Source organism: Lissotriton helveticus, chromosome 2_2 (genome assembly GCF_964261635.1).
Source record: "Lissotriton helveticus chromosome 2_2, aLisHel1.1, whole genome shotgun sequence".
NCBI classification, from domain to species: domain Eukaryota; kingdom Metazoa; phylum Chordata; class Amphibia; order Caudata; family Salamandridae; genus Lissotriton; species Lissotriton helveticus.
The window spans coordinates 40128778-40154428 of NC_136060.1; the positions used below are offsets into that span (position 1 = coordinate 40128778).

The window sequence follows — 25651 nt, forward strand, 5'->3', positions numbered from 1 at the left end:
CTTTTCTCTGATTGTAGCCAGCAGCCTAGGATCTCGATTCTGGTAGTATTCTCTTTCAGAGCCCCGAATATCGTCCTCAATTTTACTTAGAGTGTGTCTAATATCTCTCAGGACCCCACCCTGGTTGGCTATTCAAGCCCCCCTTATTACCACCTTAAATACCTCCCATAGTGTTGTCTGGGATCGTACTGAGTTCTCATTAATCACAAAGGATTCCAGTATCTCTTTACAGATTTAGTCTTGGAATACCTGGTCTATCAGCGACTCTCAAAGGAGCCGCCACATGGAGGCTCTCGGGGTGTCTGGGGTAGGATTAGTTTAAGTAATACCGGCGCATGGTCCAACAGTGGCACGTGCTTTACATCTTTAGTCCAGGTAGTCATGTCCCTCGTCAGCAACCAAAAATCTAGTCCGGACCATGTTTTATGGCATGTGGAGAGGCAAGTACCCGCCATGGTGTCTGGGTGCATTTGTTTCCAGATGTCAACAAAATAGCTTTCCCTCATTTTGGACTGTAATTGGGCCGGGGCTTTTGGATGTAAAGATTAGGCGGTGCCAAAACTGTCTTTTTTGTTTTCGAGGACTACTTTAAAAACGCCATTAATATCGTTGTGCCTTCACCCATCTGGGCAACCTCGCCCTTATCCTACAATAAAATTCAGGGCCTCTGTGTTTGGGCCATAAACTGCCACCAGCGTGATGCGTCTTCCGCCAATGTGACCATGTAGAATTGTGTATCTGCCTTCCGGATATATTGTGTTCCAGCCAAGGACTTTACGGATGAGTATTGACACCCCCTGGGAGTCGTTGGAATACAGCGCTGTATATACATAGCTCCAGCGCTTTGAGCATAGCCAGGTCCATGATGTCGCCGTAAGTTGTGTTTTATGTAAGAAGCAGATGTCAATGTTGTGTCGGAGCAGGTAAGCTTGCACCAGCCGCTCCTTTCTGTGGTCATTAGGGCCACGGATGTTCCAGGTTAGGAACGTGATTGGTTTTATCTTTGAGTGAACATTGTGTGATTTATTTCGCCCAGCCTATGTGTCTTGCCTGTGATTAAGGCCTTTGTCGCCCTTTTCCAGTTTATCGTGCAGTAACTGATGCATATTCTCGCAGATTGCAATGAGTGAATTTCCATGTTCAATGTGATCTAATTGTAGGAATGAATCATCGACTCTCGCCTTATACTAAAACTAACTTTAAGAACTGATCTTACCTTTCACCCGTCCACACCAACACCCCAACCAGGTTGTGAACTCAGACCCGCCCCTGCATCAAAACATTGTTCATACAAACATGTACGTGGGAGATCCCCCGTGGGCTACATGGTGTCGCTGGCGAACTGCCTCACTGTAAGCTGAGGTGGCCAAATATATCAATTGTCCAGCATCCTCCAGTTGCATATTTAGCTATGTTACACCATTTTTAGTGAGGAAGGTGGCCCTACATGTGCAGCCGCTTGACTTTTCAACTACTGCTTCCCCACATTTTCCTTTTACAGTCTTACCTGTTTCTTTGGGCAGTACATCTCCAGGTGCATTTTAGTTTGCACTTAGTCATTGTCACTCAAGTTTGCGTTTGTCCCAGCCGCACATGTTTTGGAGAAGCAGTTTTCGAGCCCCCTATGTGCTTGGCATATTTCAGTGCTGACTTTGTATCCGTGAAGTACTGTGACTTCTCCTCTTGCAAAATGTACAGTTTCGCTGGGTACAGGGGGGCATAAAGGGTGCCCGCTTTTTGGAGAATTCGCTTTGTCAGAAGAAACTCTCTACCCACAGCTCGTACTCCGGAGGTGAAGTCGGGGTAGAAGTCTAAGGTGTTTCCTTGATGATTGATAGTGTCTCTTTCCCACGCCAGGTTAAGGACCGCGTCCCGGGCTCTGTATTTTAATATACACGCAATGATCGGTCAAGGAGTGGATAACCGCTGGTTTAGGTGTTAGTGTGCGATGGACTCTTTCCACTATGAACATCGTGGACAAGTCTGCTCCAAACAATAAGCAAGGACTCAACATATTGTTCCATGTTGGACATTGCCATTGTTTCAGGCACTCCCATAATGCGCAGATTGTTTCGCCTCCCACAGGCTTCTAAATCTTCGTTCTTGGCTTTTATGACTGAAAGGATCTTCTACATATGCAGCATCTGTTCTTTAGTGTCCACTTGGAATTCGTGCATGTCCTCTTCTTCGTTTTCTAATTTATCTAGCCTGGATTCATGGGTGACCACCTTTCCTTTAAATGGATCTAGCCTTGCAGTCAGGGCATCTAGTTTCTCGTCAATTGTCTTGAGGCTAGATTTCACTTTCAATAGGATAGTGTGCAGATCTGGTTCCGACTTCCCGGATTCTTCCCTAGATTATGTCTCTGTCTCATATATTGCCTCCACGTCCATTTGTCTGGTCTGCCGTTTGTTGTCGAAGCTGAGCTTTGACTGTTTAGTGTCTGTTTTCCCCATCGTGTGGAACGTGTGGCTGGGTGTGCTGCCACAATGGCTTCGCTATGTCTGGCATCCGATTTGTTGCGTGCAGTCAGTAGGGCAGCTGGCTTCAGGTTGTGGCTACACACTCTTTGTGCGTGGGGCAATCACCACGTGCTAATCGCTTGGTGCACCTGTCTTGGTTATGGTTTTAGCCTGCCAAGTGTTCAGTTCAGTAGTGTCTCCCCTTCTCCGAGATGTTATAGGATCACCCGCTAAGGCCTCTGATTACAAGCCCGCTGGTGCATGGTAGCATCACAGTAGCAAGTGTTGCTCTTTTCTCTTGCGCTTCCAGGGTGTACGTCCCATTAACGTCACCAATTTGTACTGGGCGCCATTTTGTATAGGCAGCCGATAGTCGTCATACATGTAGCAGCCTCACATCTCTGTTTCAAATATCTTGTCAGTACACTTCCCAAGCTAGCCTTCTGGTCACTTATTTCCACTGCTCACTTGATTTCTTCACTAGTGCTATCCTTTTTTCGCCCAGCGCAGCTCCCAATCAGCAGATCTCTCCAACTCCAGGCCTCGCTCGTCAGCCGCTACATGACCTCCGGGGTGGTGGAAGGGAGCGAAAGGCAGGTTCTCCTTCACACACACTCTGTGGCTCAGCTAGGCCACCCCCCTCTTTTCTTCAGCCAGCGGCAGGGGGTTCCGCTTCGCCGCCGCCGCGTCACAGCCCGCTTGGATTCCAGGGCCACGCCTGCTCTGGCTCTTCGCTACCGCGGGCCACGCAGTACTCCTTCCCTGTTCCGACCTAGCCGTCCCCAGCTTGAGGCAGAGGCCCCATATGTCCGCAGCCGCCACTTTCACTATCGGCTTTATTTCGGTGGAACGAAGCGCCGCTCCACCTCTCGTTGCCTCACTATACTCGTTGGTGGTTTTGGAGGTCACCTGATCAGGCATACAAGTGCAAGATTATCTTTTTGGCCAGGGGAGCCCTCTCAACGAGCGGCCATCTTGCTGCTCGCCTACGCTACGCCCCCCCATACTTGCGATCTTTAAAGACATTAGAAAATATATCTATTTTTAAGAGAGCAGTCTTCTCTGATGATTCCACTTTTCGTACTCGCATCCATACCTTTTTTCACGCTGAAACCACAGACCCAGCTGCCATGGCTGAAGTTTTGATTATGTCCAAGAGAATGTCAGCCAATAGTTTCTATTGTTTTTTCAATGCCATTAATAACCCAGCACAGTCCATACCTTTCTGGATGGCGTCTAATAACTTATCAAAGCCTCTAGCTATAGACTGTGCCATATAAGCTGAGTAGGTAACCACCTTTAAAGTCAAATTCTTGGTGGAAGAAGCTATTCACAAATCTGAATCTACTTTCTTCTCTGTGGCCTCTGTTGCAGCACAACCCTCAAGATTCAGTAAAGTTCTTCTAATCAAGGGGGCCAGGATGGCATCAACCTTAATGGAATGAGGTAATGCATCATATGATTGTTCCATCATGTACAATTTCTCAAGGAATCTTGGAATTTATGCCTTATCCAGTCCCTTACATTCAGACAAGACCAGATCCCTAATCTTGCTGTGGAAAGGCATTGCAGGAGAGGTCGGCTACGCATATTGCGAGAACAAATACCATTCCTCCCTGCCCACTTGGGATGGTAGGGAATGCCACATTTTCTCTCACAGTAGCCATGATGGCAGCCATCTCCTCCATTTGTATGTACTTCCCAGATGATGTTAATGGGATATTGACATAAGAATGTGATGATGTATGTGAGGAAGGAGATCTCGGTCTTTTAGCTCCTGACTTTTTTTTGTCTTCTGTCCTGGATTGACCACTGGAGCCTTTGCCATCACTTCTATCATTTGTCGTGTCTCTGCAAGAGTCATGCGAACTGGTACATCAGAAAGAGGGAACCTCGATCTTGTTCTCCTTGCTCGAACGAGTCGCTCCTCGTCCTCCTCCGATGAAGAAGAGAAGACATCCTATCTCTTTGCTAGTCAGATACCCTCTGTGGTGTACACACAAAAGGCAAAGGATGAAAAACATGCAGGCTTAAACACCCTTATGAGGCAGATGAGGTTAACCAATTATATCTCTTCCTTTTCCTACTAAACAAACTGTCCCGCACAAGCATTCCTCCAATTACCACTACCATGGCAAGCTTCCACTCATTCCTCAACTCCTGCAATGAAATCCAATCTTAAAGTATGCCAAGGTTTGCCTGGGTCAGATATGTGACCCATGTCAGATTCTGCTGCCACCGTCCAGCTTTTCTCCCCTTCCTTACACACTTTGCAGTCCTGTATACATTTTTCAACTTGAACATCCATCCCTGTCCGCCACTAACTCTCTCCCAACCTCCTCCTGGCTTTAGTTTGCCCAAGGTGTCACTCTTGCGCCATCCCTACCAACTTAGTTCGAAGGCACCTGGTGGTACACATTTCTCACCTCTCATCAACCCCATGTCACCACAAAACGACAATTCCTTAAGAATATTTAAGTATGGTCTGACCGACACTGACACAGCGCTTTCTCATCTACTGCCTAGCAACTGCTTCACTTCTTTGATTGTGGGATCCAACGCAATTTCCTCGACCCATTCATTGTTAGTAATGGTAATACCTCCAAGCTCCAATACTTCCTGAATAGAGGCTACCACTCCTCCTTTATCTTTGGCCTAAAGTGCCGATCCATCCATAACCTGCCATTCGAAAGACAGCCTAGACAATCAATCTTCGTGACAATTCATCTACCCTTGAATGTGTTCAATAGTATAACAATACTCGTGAAGTCTCTATGCTAACTTTGCAAATCTGGCTGAACCATTGCTTGTCCCCTCCCCCCCGACTTAGTTCCCCAAAGGATACTCCGCTTCCTAAGCCGCTGTTAACACTTCCTGTTCGATCACAGAGTAATTCCTCTTTGAGGTAGTCAAAGCGCGAATGGAAAATGCAACAGTTCTTTCACCTCTGTTATGAACTTGGGACTGCACTGCTTCAATGCCAGTGACATCCACTATTAGTACTGATTTCAATATGGTGTCAAAAGAATACCAGCGTTGCCGATTTAATTTTGAATCGCCTCATAACAAGCTTGTTGTTCTTGGCCTAATTAAAGGAAATTCCCTTCTTCATCAGTCACCTCAAACACACTATTTTGGGTAAAAAACAAACTTGGCATATTACTCGATGAGGCCCAAGAAAGACCTCACCATGTCTTTATCTGCGGGCGAAGGAGCTAACCTGATGGCACTCAACAAATTCTCTTTGGGTTTGACTCCACCAGCAGTAATACTATACCCATGATAATCCACTTATTCAAGTAAGAATTTGCATCTCTCTCAGTGTAGTAAACCCTCTATCCTTTACTCAATGCAGTGCCTGGCTGAGACGACACAAGGAGATGGACGGACGCCGAAACGATTTAGACACTCACCCCCAGTCACAGATCTGGGTTGAATCAATCATCGTTCTTTAGCTCACTTCGCCACCCCAGTTCAGACCCAGCAATATGCAAATCAGTCTTGACCCTGTTCCTCATGGGAACAGTCCAGTTCGAACTGCCAAGCCAGGTCATCCCTGGACTGTAAACAAGCTTCTGTAGTAGGGGATCTCTGTTATAGTCCTAATCTAGTGAATAGTCCCGCCCATGTGCGTGGCCCCCGGAGCAATCAAAAATAATCTCTTACAGTGTCGAAAAATGCAGACCTGCACAGACACTTAAGAGAGAATTAAAGACAGATAATGCAGCCTATAACACAGGCTACACTGTCCAGTACTTCAACTAGAAATTCAACCAAAAAAATCCACAAAACAGCAAAGCCTGTACAGATTTTCCTTGCTTCAGCAGCAAAAACCCTCTGGAATGATAGAGAGGAGGAACTGGACAGACAAGCCCCATAGGCTGCCATTATGTGGCTCAGAACAGGATACTGTGCCTTTAAGAGAACTTTCCAGAACTTCACAGTATCCCAGAATGCACTGCAGGTCCCTTTTACTTTCAGTTCTTTTTTCCGGCTCCTGCAAGCAGGACCCTGGAGCATTGAGCTCTCCCTTTTCAAAGGTTTATTGGTGATTTTTCACTATTAATTTTGTTTTGAGTGCTTCTAAAGTACTTTAGTGCTGTTCTTCTTGGTTTTTGCTCCTTTTTGATGTCAAATATGCCTGCATTATTTGACAAATGCCCGGAGTGCTCCAGGAAGAAGGCCAAATCGGATTCCAATGAGGTGTGTATCCTCTGCCTTCCCTCTTCCCATGTCCCAGAGGAGTGTGAGATTTGTCAGTGCTTCTCTGGCAGGACCCTGAAGGAAAGAAAGAAGATCAGGCTTCAGGGACTCGAGGAAAGAAGGCTGAAGGCACAAGGTGGGTCTGGAGGGGCTCCTTCTGCCCATGCTAAGGCCTCTGGGGGGCTCCCCAGGGGCAGGAAGACCAGCAAACGTGCCCACTCTCCGTCTGGGTCGATTGCAGCGACTACGACGTTGAGAGGAATGACTACGGTCTGTTCCCCGTCCCCCCAGGGCTCTGGGGCGAAGCGCCGTCGGCGCTCGACGTCGAGGGATGTGCACAGACCGCCGTCGAAGTCTCCGGTGATGATTTCGTCGTCATCCTCGTCGTGATCGATGTCGAGTGATCGACGTCGAAGGGCCCGGCGTCGGCGCTCGCCGTCGAAGCGGCTTCGCCGTCGGCGAAGAGGAGGAGAACATCGTCGTCGAGGGGATCCTCGTCGTCGAGGAGTGGTCCGCCGTCTAAGCGGAAGAGATCGCCGTCGAGGTGCAAGAGGTCGCCGTCAAGGCGGTCGAGGTCGCCGTCGAGGCACAAGAGGTCGCCGTCGAGGCGCGAAAGTCACCGTCGAGGCACAAGAGGTCGCCGTCGAGGCGCAAGAGGTCGTCGTCGAGGCGGTTGAGATCGCCGGCAAGACACGAGAGATCGACGTCGAGGCGTACGAAGTCGACGTCGAGGCATGGAAGGCGGTCGATGCCGAGGAAGAGATGCTCGACGTCGAGGGGCCGACGCTCGCCGTCTGGTCACCGTTCTTCGACGTCGAAGAAGCGGGAGAGGAGGCCTGATGCCATGGGAGGCTCTCCGACGTCCCAGGCTGGTGGTGGATCGCCGGGCTCGGTGTATTCCGAGGTGTATAAGCCTGCGCAGGTTACGCCTCCGCTGCCATTACCGAGGGGTCTCCCTCCGAGGATTCCTACCCCTCCTCTTTTGCCTCCGATTCCACAAACCGTTCCTCAACCTCAGGTGCCGCTGAAGCCGCCTCCGGTTCCTCCGAGGTCGTTTTTGTTGCCCAGGTTTCCGACACCTTCCAAGGGGACTCCGAAGCCGCAGGCCCCGGCCAAGCCTAAGACTCCCGCGCCGATGGAACCAGCGGATCGCCCGAGGCCTAGGAGGTCCAGATCACACTCCGGACGGAGTGGAAGATCTAGGAGTCGGCGCAGATCCTCCACTAGATCTAGACGCCGCCATTGGAGGCGAGGATCCAGGTCCCGCACGGACTCCTCCAGGACGCGATCCTATTCGCCGACCTTGTCGGATTCCCCGGGGATAAGGGTGTCTCCGGTGGACGACATCAGCACGTTCCAGGAGGTTCTCCTGAGGGGGGCGACGAAGTTGGGCATCACGGTGACGGCTCTTATACCTACGACGTCCGTGATATTTGAGACTCTTCACAAGAAGCATCTGTCTCGCCCTTTGCTGCCACTAGTGCCAGGTTTGGTGGAACCTGCGGAGGAGCTGTTCCTTACGCCAGCGGTGGTGAAGGCCGCTCCCTTCCGCCTTCTGAAGAAGTACAGGGCCCCGGATTCGGACCCAGCATTCCTGTGAATGGATCCAGTACCCGATTCCGTTATAGTGACGGCGGCCAGGAAGTTACACTCTACCTCCCCGTCCTCCACCGTGCCTCCTAACAAGGAAAGCCGATGGATCGACTCGGCTGGGAGGAAGGCTTGTGGGACTGCTTCCACTACCATGAAAGCCTCCAGTGATTCGGCCTTGCTGGGGCGGTACGACCGTGCCCTGTGGGATTCCCTGCAACAGTTCACGGAACTTCTGCAACGAGACAAGAGGGCTGGCTTCCTAGAGATCCTTAAGGAAGGGATGCTGGTTTCAAACCAGGTCATCAGCGCGGCTGCGGATATCTCTCTCTTGGGGGCCCATGGTTACTGTCATGGGATCAACCAGCGACGTCATGCTTGGCTCATGCTTGGCTCAGGCTCAGGCTCACGTCACTCAAGCCGGAGGCCCAGCAGCGAGTGGCCAATCTACCGTTTTCAGGAGAGACTCTGTTCGGAAAACATGCCGATGATGAGATGGCCCGCATGAAGGCGGAGGCAGAGGCCCTGACTGCAGTGGGCTTGGAGAAGCCCAAAGAGAAGAAGCCCTACCGACCGTTCCAGAGGCGGTTCGGTGCTCAGGGCAGAGGGCGAGGACAGTCTTCGGGACAGCAGCAGCAACAACAGCAGCAGTTCCGGAGACCCTTCCAGAAACGCCAGAAGGGTAGAGGTGGACAGCAGTACTCTACAGCTAACAAAGGCCCGGCCGGGTTTTGACCCTGAGCGGTTACTTCCCCTTCATCCGTTACCCGCTCCGGTGGGGGGAAGCGTTCAATTTTTTCTGGCAGAGTGGAGAAAAATTACTCCGGACAAGTGGGTGCTGAATATTGTTTGCAATGGATACAGTCTTCGGTTCACCAGCCCTCCTCCATCGATCAATCAATCAATCAATCAATCAATCAAAGCATTTATAGAGCGCGCTACTCACCCGGAGGGTCTCAAGGCGCTGGTTCCTCCAGTCAGCTCGCAGTATCAACTGCGCGAGCTCCAGGCGGAGGCCGATATCCTGTTAAGGAAAAGGGCGAAAGAATACGTACCTCTGTCTCAAAGAGGAAGAGGTCTGTACTCCCGGTTCTTTCTGGTCCGCAAGAAGGACAAGAACGAGTTCAGGCCCATTCTGGACTTGCGACAGGCAAACAAGTGGATTCGCAGAGAAAAGTTTTGCATGCTGTCGTTGCATCAGATTTATCCTCAGTTGCAACAGGGAGACTGGCTATGTGCAATAGACCTACAGGATGCGTACTTCCATGTGCCCATTGCACACAAACACAGGAAGTTCCTGCGATTTCTAGTCGGCACCAATCACTATCAGTACACGGTACTTCCGTTCGGGCTGAAGTCCGCTCCCAGGACTTTCTCGAAGTGCATGGCAGTGGTAGCGGCACACCTGAGGAAGAACAAGGTGTTTGTCTACCCATACCTGGACGATTGGTTGATCAAGGCCTCCTCCTTCTCGGAAGCTCAAGCGCACTTCCAGAAGACGTGCGTTCTCTTGAACAAGCTGGGGTTCCACATCAACATGTCCAAGTCTGTCCCGACTCCGGTCCAGTGCATTCAGTACTTGGGGGCCACCATCGATACGATGTCTGCAAGCGTGTCTCCTTCGGAGGAGCGACGATTATCACTCCTTCGGAAGGCTCAGGCTCTTATGACCACTCCATCTACAACAGTGAGGACGGTGTCCTCTCTACTGGGATCGATGGCCTCTTGTATCTTCCTGACGCCACATGCGCGGCTGCACATGAGACCGCTGTAGGAGTGCTTGGAGGATCAGTGGGACCAGAGGAGAGGATCTTGGGACGACAAGATACGACTGTCTCAGCATGCTCGATCAGTCTCTGAAGTGGTGGTGTTCAGCGGAGAATCTCCTCAGAGGGGTTCCCTTCCACAAGGACATTCCCACTCAGACTATCGTGACGGATGCTTCTCTCCAGGGCTGGGGAGCGCATTCCGGAGACTTACAGATTCAAGGGACGTGGTCCCCGACGGAGTCCACGTACCACATCAATTTCCTGGAACTCAGAGCTGTTCACTTGGCACTGAAGGCCTTTCACCCGTCCTTCCAGACCAACTCTCTGCTTGTACAGACGGACAATACGACCACGATGTATTACCTCAACAAGCAGGGGGGCTCAAGATCACGCACGCTGTCGCATGAGGCGCAGGCGATCTGGCACTGGCTTCTGGCCCGAGGACTGACGATAACGGCTACCCATCTGCCAGGTGTGCAGAATGTTCAGGCAGACGCACTGAGCAGACTGATTCAGGAAAACCACGAATGGGTCATAAACGACAAAGTACTAGGAGAAGTCTTCGCAAGGCGGGGGACTCCAGACGTAGATCTGTTCGCCACCGCAGAAAACAGCAAATGCCGAGACTTCGCCTCCAGGTACTACCAGCCGGGGACGCTGGGGAATGCGTTTTGGATCAACTGGTCGAACAGCTTTCTGTACGCTTTTCCACCCATTCCCCTGATTCCGACGGTTCTCATCAAGCTGTCCCAGTCCAGGGCGCGGATGATACTGATTGCCCCGGAATGGCCCAGGCAGTGGTGGTTCACGGACCTGCTTCACCGTTCTCTCCTTCCTCACATGAAGCTGCCGTGCAGGCCGGACCTTCTCTCGAAGTTCGGGGGGCAGATGTTGCACCCCAACCTCTCGTCTTTGAGTTTGGCGGCATGGGTCCTGAGATAGTGCAATATGGCCATCTTAATCTCCCGGAAGATTGCATGGACATACTGAAGGAGGCTAAGCGACCTTCCACTAGGACTTCTTATGCTTACAAGTGGAAGAGGTTTTGCATCTGGTGCAAGTCCAAGAACTATGACCCAACGACATGTAAGGAAGATGTCATCCTTCCATATCTTCTACATCTGGCGCAGTCTGGCCTTAATGTCCATTCCATTAAGGTTCATCTAGCTGCATTGACTGCCTACAGGAAATGCCCTTCACAGACTTCCTTCTTCCAGATCCCTGTGATCAAAGACTTTTTGGAAGGCTTGAAGAAAGTGTTCCCTCCTGTCAGGCTTTCTTCGCCTTCATGGGAATTGAATGTGGTGCTGTCCAGATTGATGAAGGAGCCTTTTGAACCTATTCATAAGGCTTCGTTGCAGCACCTGTCCTGGAAGGCGTCGTTCCTCGTGGCCATTACATCAGCCCGCAGGGTGAGTGTAATTCAGGCGTTGTGTTGCCAAGAACCTTATACTGTATTTCATGCTGCTAAGGTTGTTATGCGTATTCACCCTAAATTTCTTCCCAAGGTTATTTCTGATTTTCATGTCAACCAGACTATAACTTTGCCTACGTTTTTTCAGAATCCTTCATCTCCAGCGGAAAGGTCTTTACATTCCCTGGACGTTAGGAGGGTGTTGACATTTTATCTGGATAAAACCAAAGATATTCGTAGGTCGGACCAATTGTTTATCAATTATGGATCAGTCAGTCCATCTCGAGGTGGATTGTGTCCTGCATACAATTGTGTTACCAAAAAGCTAATAAGACCTTAGGAGGTAAACCTAAGGCTCATTCCACCAGGGGCAAAGCTGCCACGACTGCTTTGATCCGTAATGTTCCAATTGCAGAAATCTGCAAGGCGGCCACTTGGAAGTCGGTCCATACCTTTGCTAAGCATTACTGCCTGGACACTGATACCAGAGCAGACGCTCAGGTTGGGCAGGCTTCGCTGCGAAATCTGTTCGCACAATAGTGGTGTTATTACTCGTTTCTCCACCACTGCTTTGGTGTGGGGATGGGCTTGCCATTCTATTCACTAGATTATGACTATACACAGAGATCCCCTACTACAGAAGGAGTAGTTTCTGTCCTGTAACTCCAGTTCTGTAGTAGGGGTATCTCTGTTATAGTCATAAGCGCCCGCCCTCCTCCCCGGTGGAGAGAGATATTCATGTAAGGAATGCTACAGGTCTGGCGTGTTACGCCTTCAAAAAGAACTGAAAGTAAAAGGGACCTGCAGTGCATTCTGGGATACTGTGAAGTTCTGGAAAGTTCTCTTAAAGGCACAGTATCCTGTTCTGAGCCACATAATGGCAGCCTATGGGGCTTGTCTGTCCAGTTCCTCCTCTCTATCATTCCAGAGGGTTTTTGCTGCTGAAGCAAGGGAAATCTGTACAGGCTTTGCTGTTTAGTGGATTTTTTTGGTGGAATTTCTAGTTGAAGTACTGGACAGTGTAGCCTGTGTTATAGGTTGCATTATCTGTCTTTAATTCTCTCTTAAGTGTCTGTGCAGGTCTGCATTTTTCGACACTGTAATGTAAGAGATTATTTTTGATTGCTCCGAGGTCCACGCACATGGGCGGGACTATTCACTAGATTATGACTATAACAGAGATACCCCCTACTACAGAACTGGAGTTACAGGACAGAAACTACTCCATCCTGGGACTGGTTTACGTTAAAACCCCTTATCATCCAGGCTAGCTTGAATCCGGTAGAAAATTGAGCAAGAGATCCACATCTGGGCATACCCTGCCAACCTAGGATGAACGAAACAAACACAGGGAGAAGATGGACAGGGAACCATGTCGTGTTTATCGACTGTGTATTGACTGTGTCACTAAAAATTAAGATATAATTCTAGAAATACAGGATGTTGTTCATGCTCTTAAACACTTCCCTCATCATTCTCTGGAATGCACTTGCCACCGGGGAAAGTTCAAACAGCATTCGAGTGAACTGAAAGGTGCCCTGCATAGTGATAAAGGCTATCAGTGGTTTGGATTTCTCATTTAGTTTGATCTGGTGGTAGGTATTTTTCAAATCCAGCTTGGAAAAGTACCTACCACTGCCTTAAGCCAAAATGAAAATGTTGATCTTGGGTAGGAGATACATATCCATCACTACAGTCTAAAGTCCACACACAACCTGTAACATCCATCTGATTTCTCTGTAATAACGACCGGAGACAACCAACTAGATGCCTCTACAGGTTCAACGACCCCACTCAACACCAACTCATCCAACAAATCCATCACTGCAGCCTCAGACACCAACAGGATTCTTCTCACTTTATCCTGAATGGTAACAGCATTAGCAGTGCTACATCTAGTTTTTCTGCCAACAACATTCCATCCACCACCATCACTTGATTAGCCCCTCTTGAGTTTATGATGATGTTAAGCTCATACTGGTGTGCCCATCCCAAAATTGGTGACCCGTCCTCCGCTACATACATCTTCCCTTTAGTTTCTTTACCACCAAATCATGAACTTGGTATCATATAACTTACCAAGTCAATGGTCTCCGCTTGATAGCCACTCGGACTAATATCCTTGGGTAAAAGATCAAATCCTGGCCAATGCTTCACAAACATATTTTGAAGATAATAGTGTACATTGAACCACAGTCTATCAGGAGGTTAACTTTTTTCCTTTGTTTACAATAGTAGCATTGAGCCTTGTCCATTTTCTATCCATAGTGGCAGCGCCTTCCAAACCAAGAATGCTATCTTTGTTGACTCTGAAACCACTATCACATACACCATATTACTCATCTACTGTAGCCACTTTCAATTTTGTACCTTTCTTGCAGACTGACGCAAAGTGACCCCCACGACCACACTTTCTGCACTCCTTGTTGAGTGCTATACATTTCTTATAATCTGCAGTATGATAATTGCTATCACAGCGGTAACCTATTTTGTTAAGACTTTGATTTCACAAAGGTGCCACTGGACTTGATGACTGCGCCCACATCTGAGTCCCTTTTAGATACATTGGCCACATCACCCCTCAATTTCCATTTCCATCTCCCTCATGCACCACCAAATCATAAACTTGGTATCATATAACCTACCAAGTCAATGGTCTCCCCTTGATAGCCACTCTGACTAATATCCTTGGGTAAAAGATCAAATCCTGGCCAATGCTTCACATCCATATTTTGAAGATAATAGTGTGCATTGAACCACAGTCTATCAGGAGGTTAACTTTTTTCCTTTGTTTACAATAGTAGCATTGAGCCTTGTTGAGTGCTATACATTTCTTATAATTTGCAGTATGATAATTGCTATCACAGCGGTAACCTATTTTGTTAAAACTTTCATTTCGCAAAGGTGCCACTGGACTTGATGACTGCGCCCACATCTGAGTCCCTTTTAGATGCATTGGCCACATCACCCCTCAATTTCCATCTCCATCTCCCTCATGCACAATTGAGATTGTTCCACAACTTTGGCCGTGTCAATAGCATCCTTCAAGGATGGCTTTGTCACAGCCAATAAACATTCCTGAATTTTTTTGGTCTTACAATGTACAAGGAATTGATTGCGCACAAGCTCATCAGTCATCGCCCCAAATTCACAGTTCGTTGACAGTGCTTTCAGTTTTGCTACAAATTCTTTAATAGTTTACTTCTCTTCCCGAGGACACTAAAGGAACGTCTATCTATTCATGACATTTACTTCCTTCGCATACCTGTTTGAGGCATTTCTTAGACACAATATACACATCTACAAAGCGATTACAATTAGGTCTGTAAACGCCAGGAGACCTTTAAAGACTTTTTGTCCCTCCTTACCAAGTGTGTTCAAGAGTTCGGCTTTCTTTCTCGCAGCACTGAACTCTTGCTCATCTAGAGCCTCAAAGGAAGTCTCAAAAATTCCCATTCAGTCTTCCCATTGCACATTCAATGTACCAGATTGAGCTAGGAAGGGCGGTGGAGTAACAATTGCGCACTCTGTTAGCATAATGATTGGACCTGAACATCAGTCAAAGTAGACAAAGTGGTAAGCGCTCTCTGACTGCTTGAGCTAAAATGCGTCCACAGCACTCTAGTGCAGGGCGGCCTAGAACACAGTGATTTTGGCCCCAAATTTCCAGCAACTCAGCAGGAGACTGCAGCGATGATGGTGCACTCAGCAGCTTTCCGTAACAAATTGCCACACCGCTGTCAGGACAGGTGCACATCTCAGGTGGGTCCAAGGCTACCTCAAGATAGTGTAAAGTCCTGGCTGGCCAACTCATCGCTAATTCTTGCACCCAGGAATGACGGCACAGCAGATTAAGTGAGTTGAATAGTTTATTAGCTTAGGTTTTCTCCCTACAACAAGAGCGCAGCTATCCCTTGGCCAGCACAAAAGTAACTGACATCAATGTAACACTTCCGAGTCATCAGGAACATGAAATGCAAGCTAGTCCCACACTCCATGCTCTTCCAAAAGAGTCCTACATAGAAACTTCCTGAGTTCAACACAAAGATGTAACTGCTGTGTTCATCTGCAGCATGAATCATGTAAGCTGATGCTCCTTTTACAGTTGGACTGTTTTATATTGTTCTTATTGCTAACCATTTTGGCAAACCACAAACTTTTATATGCTGGCGATGTGCATACTTCATTGCACAGGCGACCAAGTATACACACTGCTAACCTAATAGTTCATCTGCCTGATTTAATTGAGGGCGGATCATATGTTTGGCTTCATCTGTTTGGCTTTGTAATGCTCCCCCGCCATGACTGCCATGGCGAGGGGAGCATATATACTTTTTTATTTTCAAAAAGATAATGCTGTTTTGGGATTTTATTTTTTAAATAAAAACAAATACTATTTGGTGCAGGGTTATGCCATGCTGACACAGCCCTGCACCATACAGTGAGATGCATTAACTGGAAATGCCATCATGGCAGTTCCTGCCAATGGTTTGTAAATGATTGCCTGCTTAGCGGTCATTTATAAATTTGGTGGGCGATCCCTCTGTCCTCGGGACGGAGTAATTTACACCGTCCCCTTGGTAGAATGGCAGACTATCCACCAAAGTATAAATGAGGCTCTTAGTTTGAGAATGTTCTTTTACACAAATCCTTGCAACATGGGAAACAATTATTAAACCGTGTTTGTAAATATGTGTCATACAGCATTTGTGATCTTTGTATGTGCTGGTAAGAAGTGATATATGTAATTGATGCAACCTGGTAATACAGCAAGGGCACGTTACATTTCATACAATTAGCTACCTGAATGGCAGCACAAATAGGCAGTTGCCATTTAATGCAATGAGGCATTTACTAGTTGCATTTATGCTGAAATAAAGTACAGAATATAAATGGAGAGCTTGTGCAATATCAGTATGGAAATGAGTTCGTATTGTGCTTACAAATACCAGTAACAATATGTTTATCAGAAAATGTTGGTGTGAAAGGTCCATTAGCTAATGTGACGTATGCTCGAGGCAACGGTTTGAGGTTTGAGTAACCATCCAGGATGTGTAGAGTGCACACACACTTTCTGATTTGAAATATGTAAAAAATGCACTTAAGATAAAAGCAGTCAAGGTTTTACTGCTCATTTCTAGTATTAGTTTATAGGAGTATCACTTGCATGTACTTGATGCAACATATTTTATTTACAGCAAAAACTCATCACTTTCAACTAAACATTCCTTTCATTTACCTCAAGCCAGAACGATTGGCATTGCCAATGCTTGTTCATTTATTGTTCCACATTCTAAACGCCTTTTAACAATTATACTTAGTAAAGATTGGAGAGCTCCTTCATTGTGTATTAGTTCAAATTTGTTGATTCCTGATAACATTATTTTCAATAGAAATGTTTCACCAGGATTGGAATTGGGCCAGGTACCAAAGGTGAAATAACAAAAAAAATGTGCCAAGTTTAAACTTTTATCAAAGGGACAAGTCACTCCTTCCAGCTGGTTTCTTTATACCCCAACTTAATTTTCTGATCTCACAACGTTATAAAGCGAGCTAGTTTTTCTAACGTGACAGTGTACTGTATGCACCGATGCTTGTAATAGTTACTTGTTCACTATCTTTTTTTACATAAAGTCCGATTTTTTTTTTGTCACCGTTCTTGCTATGATGGGCTAACCAATCCCCTGAAGACGGGTTCCTTGTAATACAAAATTAAATAGAAAATCAGAAAATAACCAATTTTTTTCAAACCACTACCGCAAGGGTAGAAATAAATAAGTGAAATCTTCTTCCCAAAATACTATCAAGCAATGAGACGAGAATCAAGTACTTCAACTTACCGCTTTTTACAGGAATGTGACAAGGTTATTTGGAGCTCATAAGATATAGATTACCAGTAAGTAATCTTGGCATTACCAATAAGTCCTGCCTCCTCGCCACAGTGTCTTCGATGTGAAAATGAAGAAAGTAGTACCAGAACCTTAATCCGAACACAAATGCCCAAAAACCACTGTGACATCTATGATGAGAAGATTACTCAAGTCAAGCCCATGTTACTGAGATCCTACCCTCAGCTTAGTGGACCCAGAAAGACACAAATGTAAGCCAATATCACTGGTAGGTGGATCCACAAATAATAGTGGGTGCCCGTGGATTAGAATGCCAAATATTCTTTAAAGGCAAGCCCAAACCCCTGCCTATGAGTTCAGAATTCCCCTTAAGGAACATATCTGAATAAGGAGATCCTAAGTAGCCAAGCCTAATGCTACAGGAACATCAATGTGGACCAGTCTTTTAGAGGAGACTGTAGAGGGTGCCATCCCTCTTAAGCCAAGTGCACTGGAGTATGACCGGGAATGAGAAACTGGACAATACTCTTTCACCCTAGTGATAATTTAATCAGAATCAAGACAGCTAGAGGAATCATCATCAGGCTCTGTTGGAACACCTGCCAGTGAGGTAATGACAACGTCTTTGTTTGGACGACAGTAAGAAACCATCCAGGGTTTTGAAATTCGAAATAGGAGAACCACACCCCCGAGAAGGAAATATACTTAATGTTCATCACAACCCTGCTAAATTATCATTTCCAAGCAAAATGAAAGCAGGGGCGGCCTGTGCAGTTAAGAGCTGTGGGCCGGGGGGGGGGGGAAGGGTGAGTCAACATACGACATTGATGGAAACTTAAATTTAAGAAAAAGAAACCCATGTTTTTTAAAATTTTATTTAAGTTTCCCTCGCTGTATGTCGACTCACCCGCCTCACCACTTTTACCTGCACGGGCCACGCCTGAATGAAAGGTGCCTGGATAGATAACCTGTCACGGAGAATAGGTTTACACAAAGCTCCTATGTCAAGAGAACTTTTAAAACTCAGAAGTATCAGGAACCATCTACGGTAAATGCTCAAAAACACTTATCACCCCAAAAGCAGCAAGCTAATACTTAAGAGCTGACACCAAGAGGGCCAATGGCAACCCATCCTGAGGAACCTCAGGGCTTTCATTGCAACACAGTTGCAAGAGACCAGGAAAAGCTATGTACCCCCAGAATCTAAAGGAACCCCAATGCCAGTAACATGCCTGAGTATCAGTGTTCAATGCCTACATGTGGACTCACCCACACATTCAAAGCACTACACAACATGGTCCACCCTACCTGAACAGCCACATACACTTTCACCAACCCTCCATGCCCTCTACTCAGCTGGTCTCCTCCTAGCACACCTCATATATTCACAGAACCTGAACCGGAGGTTGATCCTTATGCTACATTGCGCCGAAGGCATGGAATGACCTCCCTTAAGTCTTTAGAGCCTCCTGCTCTTGTCTTGAATTCTGCAAGAAACTGAGGACATGGCTCTTTGAGAAAGTACTCTCCACATTCCCAGGGCTAGCCTTGCATACCTGCACAATAACAGGATACCCTCACCAATGATAGTTCGCTATATAAATGCACATAGCATCAGCAAATGTAGGGCTCCCGGGCCACCTTTTCCATGGTGGTAAAAGGTAAAGACAACATCTGTCCCCACCTCTCTTGAATGTTAGAGTAGATTGGTTAGAATGCAGAAGGGAAAAACAGTAGCCCCGGAGGCCAATTAAGGACTCCAATCTCCAGGCTTGAGGTTTCCATCCCTAGTCCACTATGTCGCCATAAAACCTTAATTTATAAAAGCAAAGAAGTTTAGGAACAAATCCCCTAACATCCGGCGGACTGTGTAAAAGTGATTAAATATCTGGGTGACGGCAGAAGGAAGACCTGACATGGTGTCCACCATGGCACTCAAGACTATCTGTAATAAGTTTGCCTGAAATGAGAGGCAAATCCACTTACGACAGAATTCCCTCACCATTGCAGCCAGAGTTGATGATCGTTTACCTTGAATATGTAATCCATTTGCAAGCACATCATCTTTCTTTCTCTCAGAACCAACTTCCTCAATAGGAAAAACCAAGACCAGCACAGCTTTCTATACTGGTTAGAGTTGTACACTGGAATGAAGATTCTGATACCCTTTCAGGAGTGTCATTGACAAAGGATATAGTGAGGTAAATAATCCATAATCTGTAAATTCCATGTGGGCAGTTTCACTTCAACAACTAACATGGTGTATTATATGTTGTAAGGGGAATCCTGTCCAAAATGGTGGAACAGAGATGTATCCACGACTTCTCATTTTTGCACAGCGTTTGACTTGAGAGCCTCATGTCTACTCCACAGGAGTAGATGAGCTACTGAATCCCAGAGGATAACTTTCATGTGATTGTGAAGGAAAAGAATGGGAAAGTGAGGGATCTCTCAACTACACCTGTACAGCAAAGCACCTAGCTAGACTCCTGCCAGGTACAGTGCCTTGACTGACCAGTCTTTAATAGTTTTCAAAACTATTCGCTAATTGAAAGCAAAAACAGGTCCTTAGTACCCCCCAAAAATTAGTACAAGATAGGAAAATACCTGTTTTAGGCAGGAAGGTCAAGACGCCTGCCATTTAGTGAGACAGGAATTACAGGTGAACTACAAGAGGGTACATTGTCTTGTACTTCGTTCCCCTTGAAGAGGGGCTTTAAATGATGTGAGGACTGGTGTAAATCTAAATGTGTTCAGTGATAAGAAAGTAAGCATCTGTTCAGTTTGCCACTCTTCTGTTAACCAAAAGTACTGACAGGCAATTTGCAGTGTTATATTCTATGTGGGTGCTGCAGAGAGTGAAGCAGCCCTGCAACATCATTAATAAGAACTGCTCCCTCCCTTTTGAGTTTTCGAAAGTCTCTAAAAACATGGCTTTTTAGGAATTCAATACCATGGTCTTCTATCTCTACCTTATTATGTCAGCACCAAGACGCCTCCTCGTAATTGTTTGTGCTATATAACACTTAAAATCAAATCAAACTGTAAGTCTCCTGGGTCATTGAATCCATTACCCCAGGAGAGCTTCCATATTTTTTTAAAGCAATCCGAGTTGGAGTTGTATTTTCTTCAGCTGGAGTGTAGGGTCTCCTTTTGGTTGGCTCTATGACTCTGCTTTATGGCCTAAAAATGTTCAATGTTTAATGTTGATTTAAATAACACTTTAGAAAAAATATTCTATGGCAATCACTTTTTGACAAAGGCAATAGGTCTGCTCTATATATTTTGATGTGCTGACTGCTTGAACAATTCAATAGGCCAACCTTTTATATTTTAGTGTACAGAGGTCTGCCTTTCTAAAATGCCACAGTTTATATAGTTATGTCACATAGTCAGCCCTGCGGGCCTGCCTGGGTTTGGTTGCCTGGCCGCAAGTCCTTCGCCCAACCCCTTATCATGCGTGACAAAAGGCTGTGCGTTGAGGCTGGTAGGGCGCCCAACCCCAAAGCATACATAGCCAAATGCCATGCACAGCTAGGTTTGGGTGCCAGGGTGCTGGGTGCCTGGAGAGGGTTGGACCCAGGGTCAGGCCACTGGCCAGACCCTGTGCCTAATCCCATGATGTGGACGTGGCGGGGTGTTGGAAGCCTAACCTCATGCCGCCTACGGTGATGGGCATCTTACTTAACGTTAAAAAAACATAGAATTTCACTGACAAAAACCAAAGGTTAAAGTGACATTATAGTTAGGAATTGTAATCATATCCTACTTTATATTAAAGGAAAAAAAAGTCGAAATACACATATACGATCGTTAAAGGGACGTTATAGTTAGGTGTATGTATCCGTTAAAACATACCATTATTAATTACCAAAACCCATTCACATTGACAAGGTATAGTTATCTCATGTAACTATAACTCATGGCCTCGAGTAACTATAACGATGTCTTCGTCATGCTTTGCTAATTACCTCACATATTACATCACTCATCACGTTATAAGACATCATTGATAACACTGCAACAGCTGAAATTACATAATTGATGAGAACTTTGTGCATGGCAAGGGCACGAGTTATAATTACTATAGGACATGAGTTATAGTCATGTGACCAAGGCCACTTGAGGCCGAAACATGTCATGAAATGCTGTTGGAACAAAGCACCTGTTCACTGCAACTGATCATGAGTGAGTCTAACTTGGATGACTCTGACTTAAAGGTTTTCTGCTGGTCTTGTTCTTCCGGCATTAAGCACCACCCGCAACAGACAATTGACATAAAAGGCTGATTCTTCCATGTAATGCTGTTTGGAAAGCACTGCCAATTCCTTGGGTTTTCCATCCCTGCTTGACAGTGTCCTCATCAGTTTCGACCATTCCGAGGCTACTTCAGAGAGTTGGCGTGTAGACAACTTCCGGCCCTGCAGCCACTGCAACAGTCACTCCAGCTCTCTTGTGACTGGGGTTGGTGCTCAAGCAGGCATTGTGAAGGTCAACAGGGACATCCTTCTGCTCAGTCCCCCCCGCCCCTGGGGCATCAGCCCCAAGCGGTTTCAGTTTACCCATAGCTGCGCAAACCATCCTGTGGGAGGCAGAATCAGACATATTATACCAAGATGGCACTCCATCACATCTGACAAATTAGTGGGCTAAACCCTCTTGTTTCCTTTAGATCCACTAAAGCTGCCCCCCCACATCAGAGAGGCTTTCAGAAGAGCACTGATCCATCTTGCTGCAAGAGGTGCAGGCTCTACTGGCCAAACAAACTTGGAAGTAAGATCAGGAACTTACTTTTGCTATTTCCTACTGAAATCATTGGGGTTCTTGATCAATGTGTCAAAGTCACACCTGACTCCTTCACAGATGCTTCCTATTATAAGAGCTGTTCTGAACACAGGTCAGTTCAGGTCTTTTTCTAAGTTACAAAAAGACTAGTATTATACTAAGTGCTCCTGCGGTGCCACAAGCATTTTTCTCCCCAGGGCACTTTGTTATTACAGAAGGGGCCACAGACTCTTGTGCGGCTCATTTTGTAATACAGATATTGCTGGTGCACATATAGCACCAGTGATATCAGAGGGCATTCCCTCATTTGCATGGGGGCGTGGCCCCATGCAAATTATGGAATCTCTGCACCCTTCCGTATTATAGACGTGGGCACAAAGGTAAAGAAGCCATCAGGAGTCATGCTGACAGGGCCCCATCTAAAAGGTGGCGTACTATCAGTACGCACCCTGATGGCAGCCCTCTGGAGTGGGTGAAGTGGTCCATGCCATCTTCTTGCAGGCATGTGCAGGCACTCACTGCGCCCGCCTGCAAGGGGATCTCTCACCCCTCTTAAATGTGCAAGCTGGTTGCTACCTGTACAGTGAAACACAGAGCGGCTGCTTCAAAGTCAATCCAAATTTCACTTTAATGCTCAGCCCCAGGACAATACAAGGTGCGGCTGACCTGAGAACAGCACATTCAATCTAATAGGCACACTCTCCTTGTTAGTGCTGAAAACACCTGTTGAAAGGTGCGCCTGGCGCTAACATGGAAAATGCACTGGATTGTATAATACGACCCCAGGACCTTTGAGCATCATCCCAATCTTTCATGGCAGTCCTGTATCTCGGTGAGAGAAGCACCAAGGCTACTTGGCCTGCTGACCTCATGCATCCTGCTTGTCCACTGCACCAGGTGGTATATGCAGGCTCTGTAGAGGGATCTAAAGTCTCAGTGGGACCAGCGCCAAAGAAACTTCTGAATTGTCATACAGGTGTCGGAGAAGACTACACAAGATCTGCAGTGGTGTGTGCTAGACTGTGGCCCAACCAGCAGCAGAATCCCTCTCCATTCCCTTCTCAGAGCTGGCAGTGGTGACAGAAATGCTAGCCTAGGACAGGCTCTCACAGATTACACTGCTACCATGTGATACTGCAACAAGTCTAGTTGGATCCTGGGTCCTGTGCCATGAGGTGTTATGACTATAGAATGTGCTGCAGCATAAAGTTATCTCCCGGATTGTGAGCCACCTGGCAGGATCTTTAAACTCCAGTATCGAAAGCGTATCCTGTGACACCTGGCTGATCACAAATGGTGGTTAGATCCGAGGTGGCTCAGAGCATCTTTCGGCAATCGGCAGAGCCCTCACTGGATCATTTTTCCAATGTCGAGAACGGACATTGTCAAAACTTCTGTGCATTGGAGTTCCCAAGAATGCTCTCTCTCGAAGATTCATTCAGGCTAGAGTGGAGTAAAGGTCTCCTGTATGCCTTTACACGCCTACCTCTCCTGCCCCGACTTCTGAACAAGATCAGGAACGACTGACCCAATTCAACAGAGTGGCTTCAGATTGGCTCAGGAGGGTGTGCCACCCAGACTTATTGAGCATGAACATCTGTCCTCTGATCAGGCTACCACTCCAGGAGAACGTTCTTTCGAAGCAGCAGGAGGGAGTCTGTTCCCAAACCTGCACAATCTACACATCCAGGTAGGGAGATTAAGCAGTAACATTTGAATACGTTCAATCTACCACCTGAGGTTGTGGATGTGATCCTCGTAGCAAGGTGTTCCACTTCAAAAGCCATTTATGCTGGGCGCTGGAACAAATATGTGGCCTGGTGTGGAGTCTGCAACATACACCTCTTACAAGCTAAATTGTTGAACATCTTATTGTTTGTTTTGCCGAGTGCCCAGCAAGGTCTTGCAATAGACACCATAGGTTATTTATCTGCCATCTCTGCATTTTTGCATTTGCTGGACCAACTGTCCATGTTTAAATCTCCTGTTGTGACGTGTTTTGACTGATATGTTCCCTCCCAAATCGTTTGTGATGCCACAGTGAGCTCCTAATTGGGTCCCGACGTTCCTCATGTGCACTTCCTTTGAGCCAATGCACAGCTGCTCGTTGGGCCTTTTGATTCTCAAAACTGTCTTTCTCATCGTGATCTCTTCTACTCCTCACATGAATACGCTTCAGGCTCTCTTGATGCAACTGCAGTGCACCACATTTTTCCCAAATTGGTCTTGAGGACCAAATGTGTGACTCCTTTTCACATTGGGAAATTCATCACCCTCCGAACACTCTTTGCTCCACCTCATTCCTCGAATGAGGAAGAGTGGCTCCATTGGTTGGACCGCAACATCAAGCGCACTAAACGCCATTGGCTGGACAGTCAGCTTTTCGTGGTGTTCTCTATGGCTAAGTAGAGTTAAGCGGTGCAGAAAAGGACATTGTCAATGAGATAGTCCTCTGCAATAAGACCTACTACACACTGGCCAGGAAGCAGCCTCCGGAAGGCCTGAAGGTTCATTTCACCAGGGCCTCTACCACTGGCACACAGATTGCCTGTTCTTGACATGTGTCGGGCTACAACGTAGGTATCAGTGCACATGTCCACGAGAATTACTGCCTTGAGTGCAAGGTCTGACAGGAAGTCTATTCTGCCTGATCTGTCCTGCATACCTAAGCAGTGCATCTTGGGATGCACTGCTTAGGTATGTACTCTTAGCAGTCAATATTCTGCAGTCCGATGTAGCCATCAGAAGAACAAGTAACCTTCGTATAATAGACTACCCCTGTTGATTGTCTACTATACGAAGATTTCTCACGGGCCTCCCATCTCCCCTTTTTGTTAAATGGCCTATTTTTATTATCTAAAAAGGTCCCAGGTCTCAACACTGGTACCTCCAATTGTTTTTACTCCGCGTCAGAGGGTGTGGTAGCAGTCCAGCAAGAAACTGAAGTCAAAGAGTCGGGTGGTGGCGCTTCTATGTGACTGAGCTCCGTCACTTTTGGGGCATAATGAGGAGTATTGCAGTGAAAGTTTCTGGATCCAGTCTTGTGCCTGTACAATATTCTAAACGTGAGGATTCTATGTATATAGAGATAACTCTAATCACTAGTATAGGCAGTAGACCTTTGTACTCTCTACCATTCCTATGTGACTCTTAGAGTATATCCATTCGTATCCCTTCACTATGTATATAGAGATAACTCTAATCACTAGTAAATGCAGTAGACCTTTGTACTCTCTACCATTCCTATGTGACTCTTAGAGTATATCCATTTGTATATCTTCCTTGTGTGACTCTACATCTTGTACATTTGCAATTTTTATCTGTATGTATCTTTTATGTAACACATGTAATCCTTAGTCCTTATGTTTTGCAACTGGTTCTTATGTAAAGCGCTCTGACACCTTCGGGTAAAGTTCGCGCTATATAAAACCGCATTAAATAAATAAATAAAAATTCTGCAGCTAGAGTGTCAACCTGAAAAAGGGCTACTGAAGATAAGTAAATTCTTCTTTATGCTCAACTGATGTATGTTTTTTGTTATTTTATGCATGGAATACATAACGATTTGTCATTAACAGG

At 46.5% G+C, this 25651-nt stretch overlaps 1 protein-coding gene across 10 annotated transcripts in view; it reads left to right on the forward strand.

Annotated features, from left to right (window-relative positions):
- TLR3 (toll like receptor 3) overlaps positions 1 to 25651 on the forward strand; it is a 388659-nt gene that overhangs the window by 290434 nt on the left and 72574 nt on the right. The gene's annotated exons all lie outside the window — the stretch shown is intronic.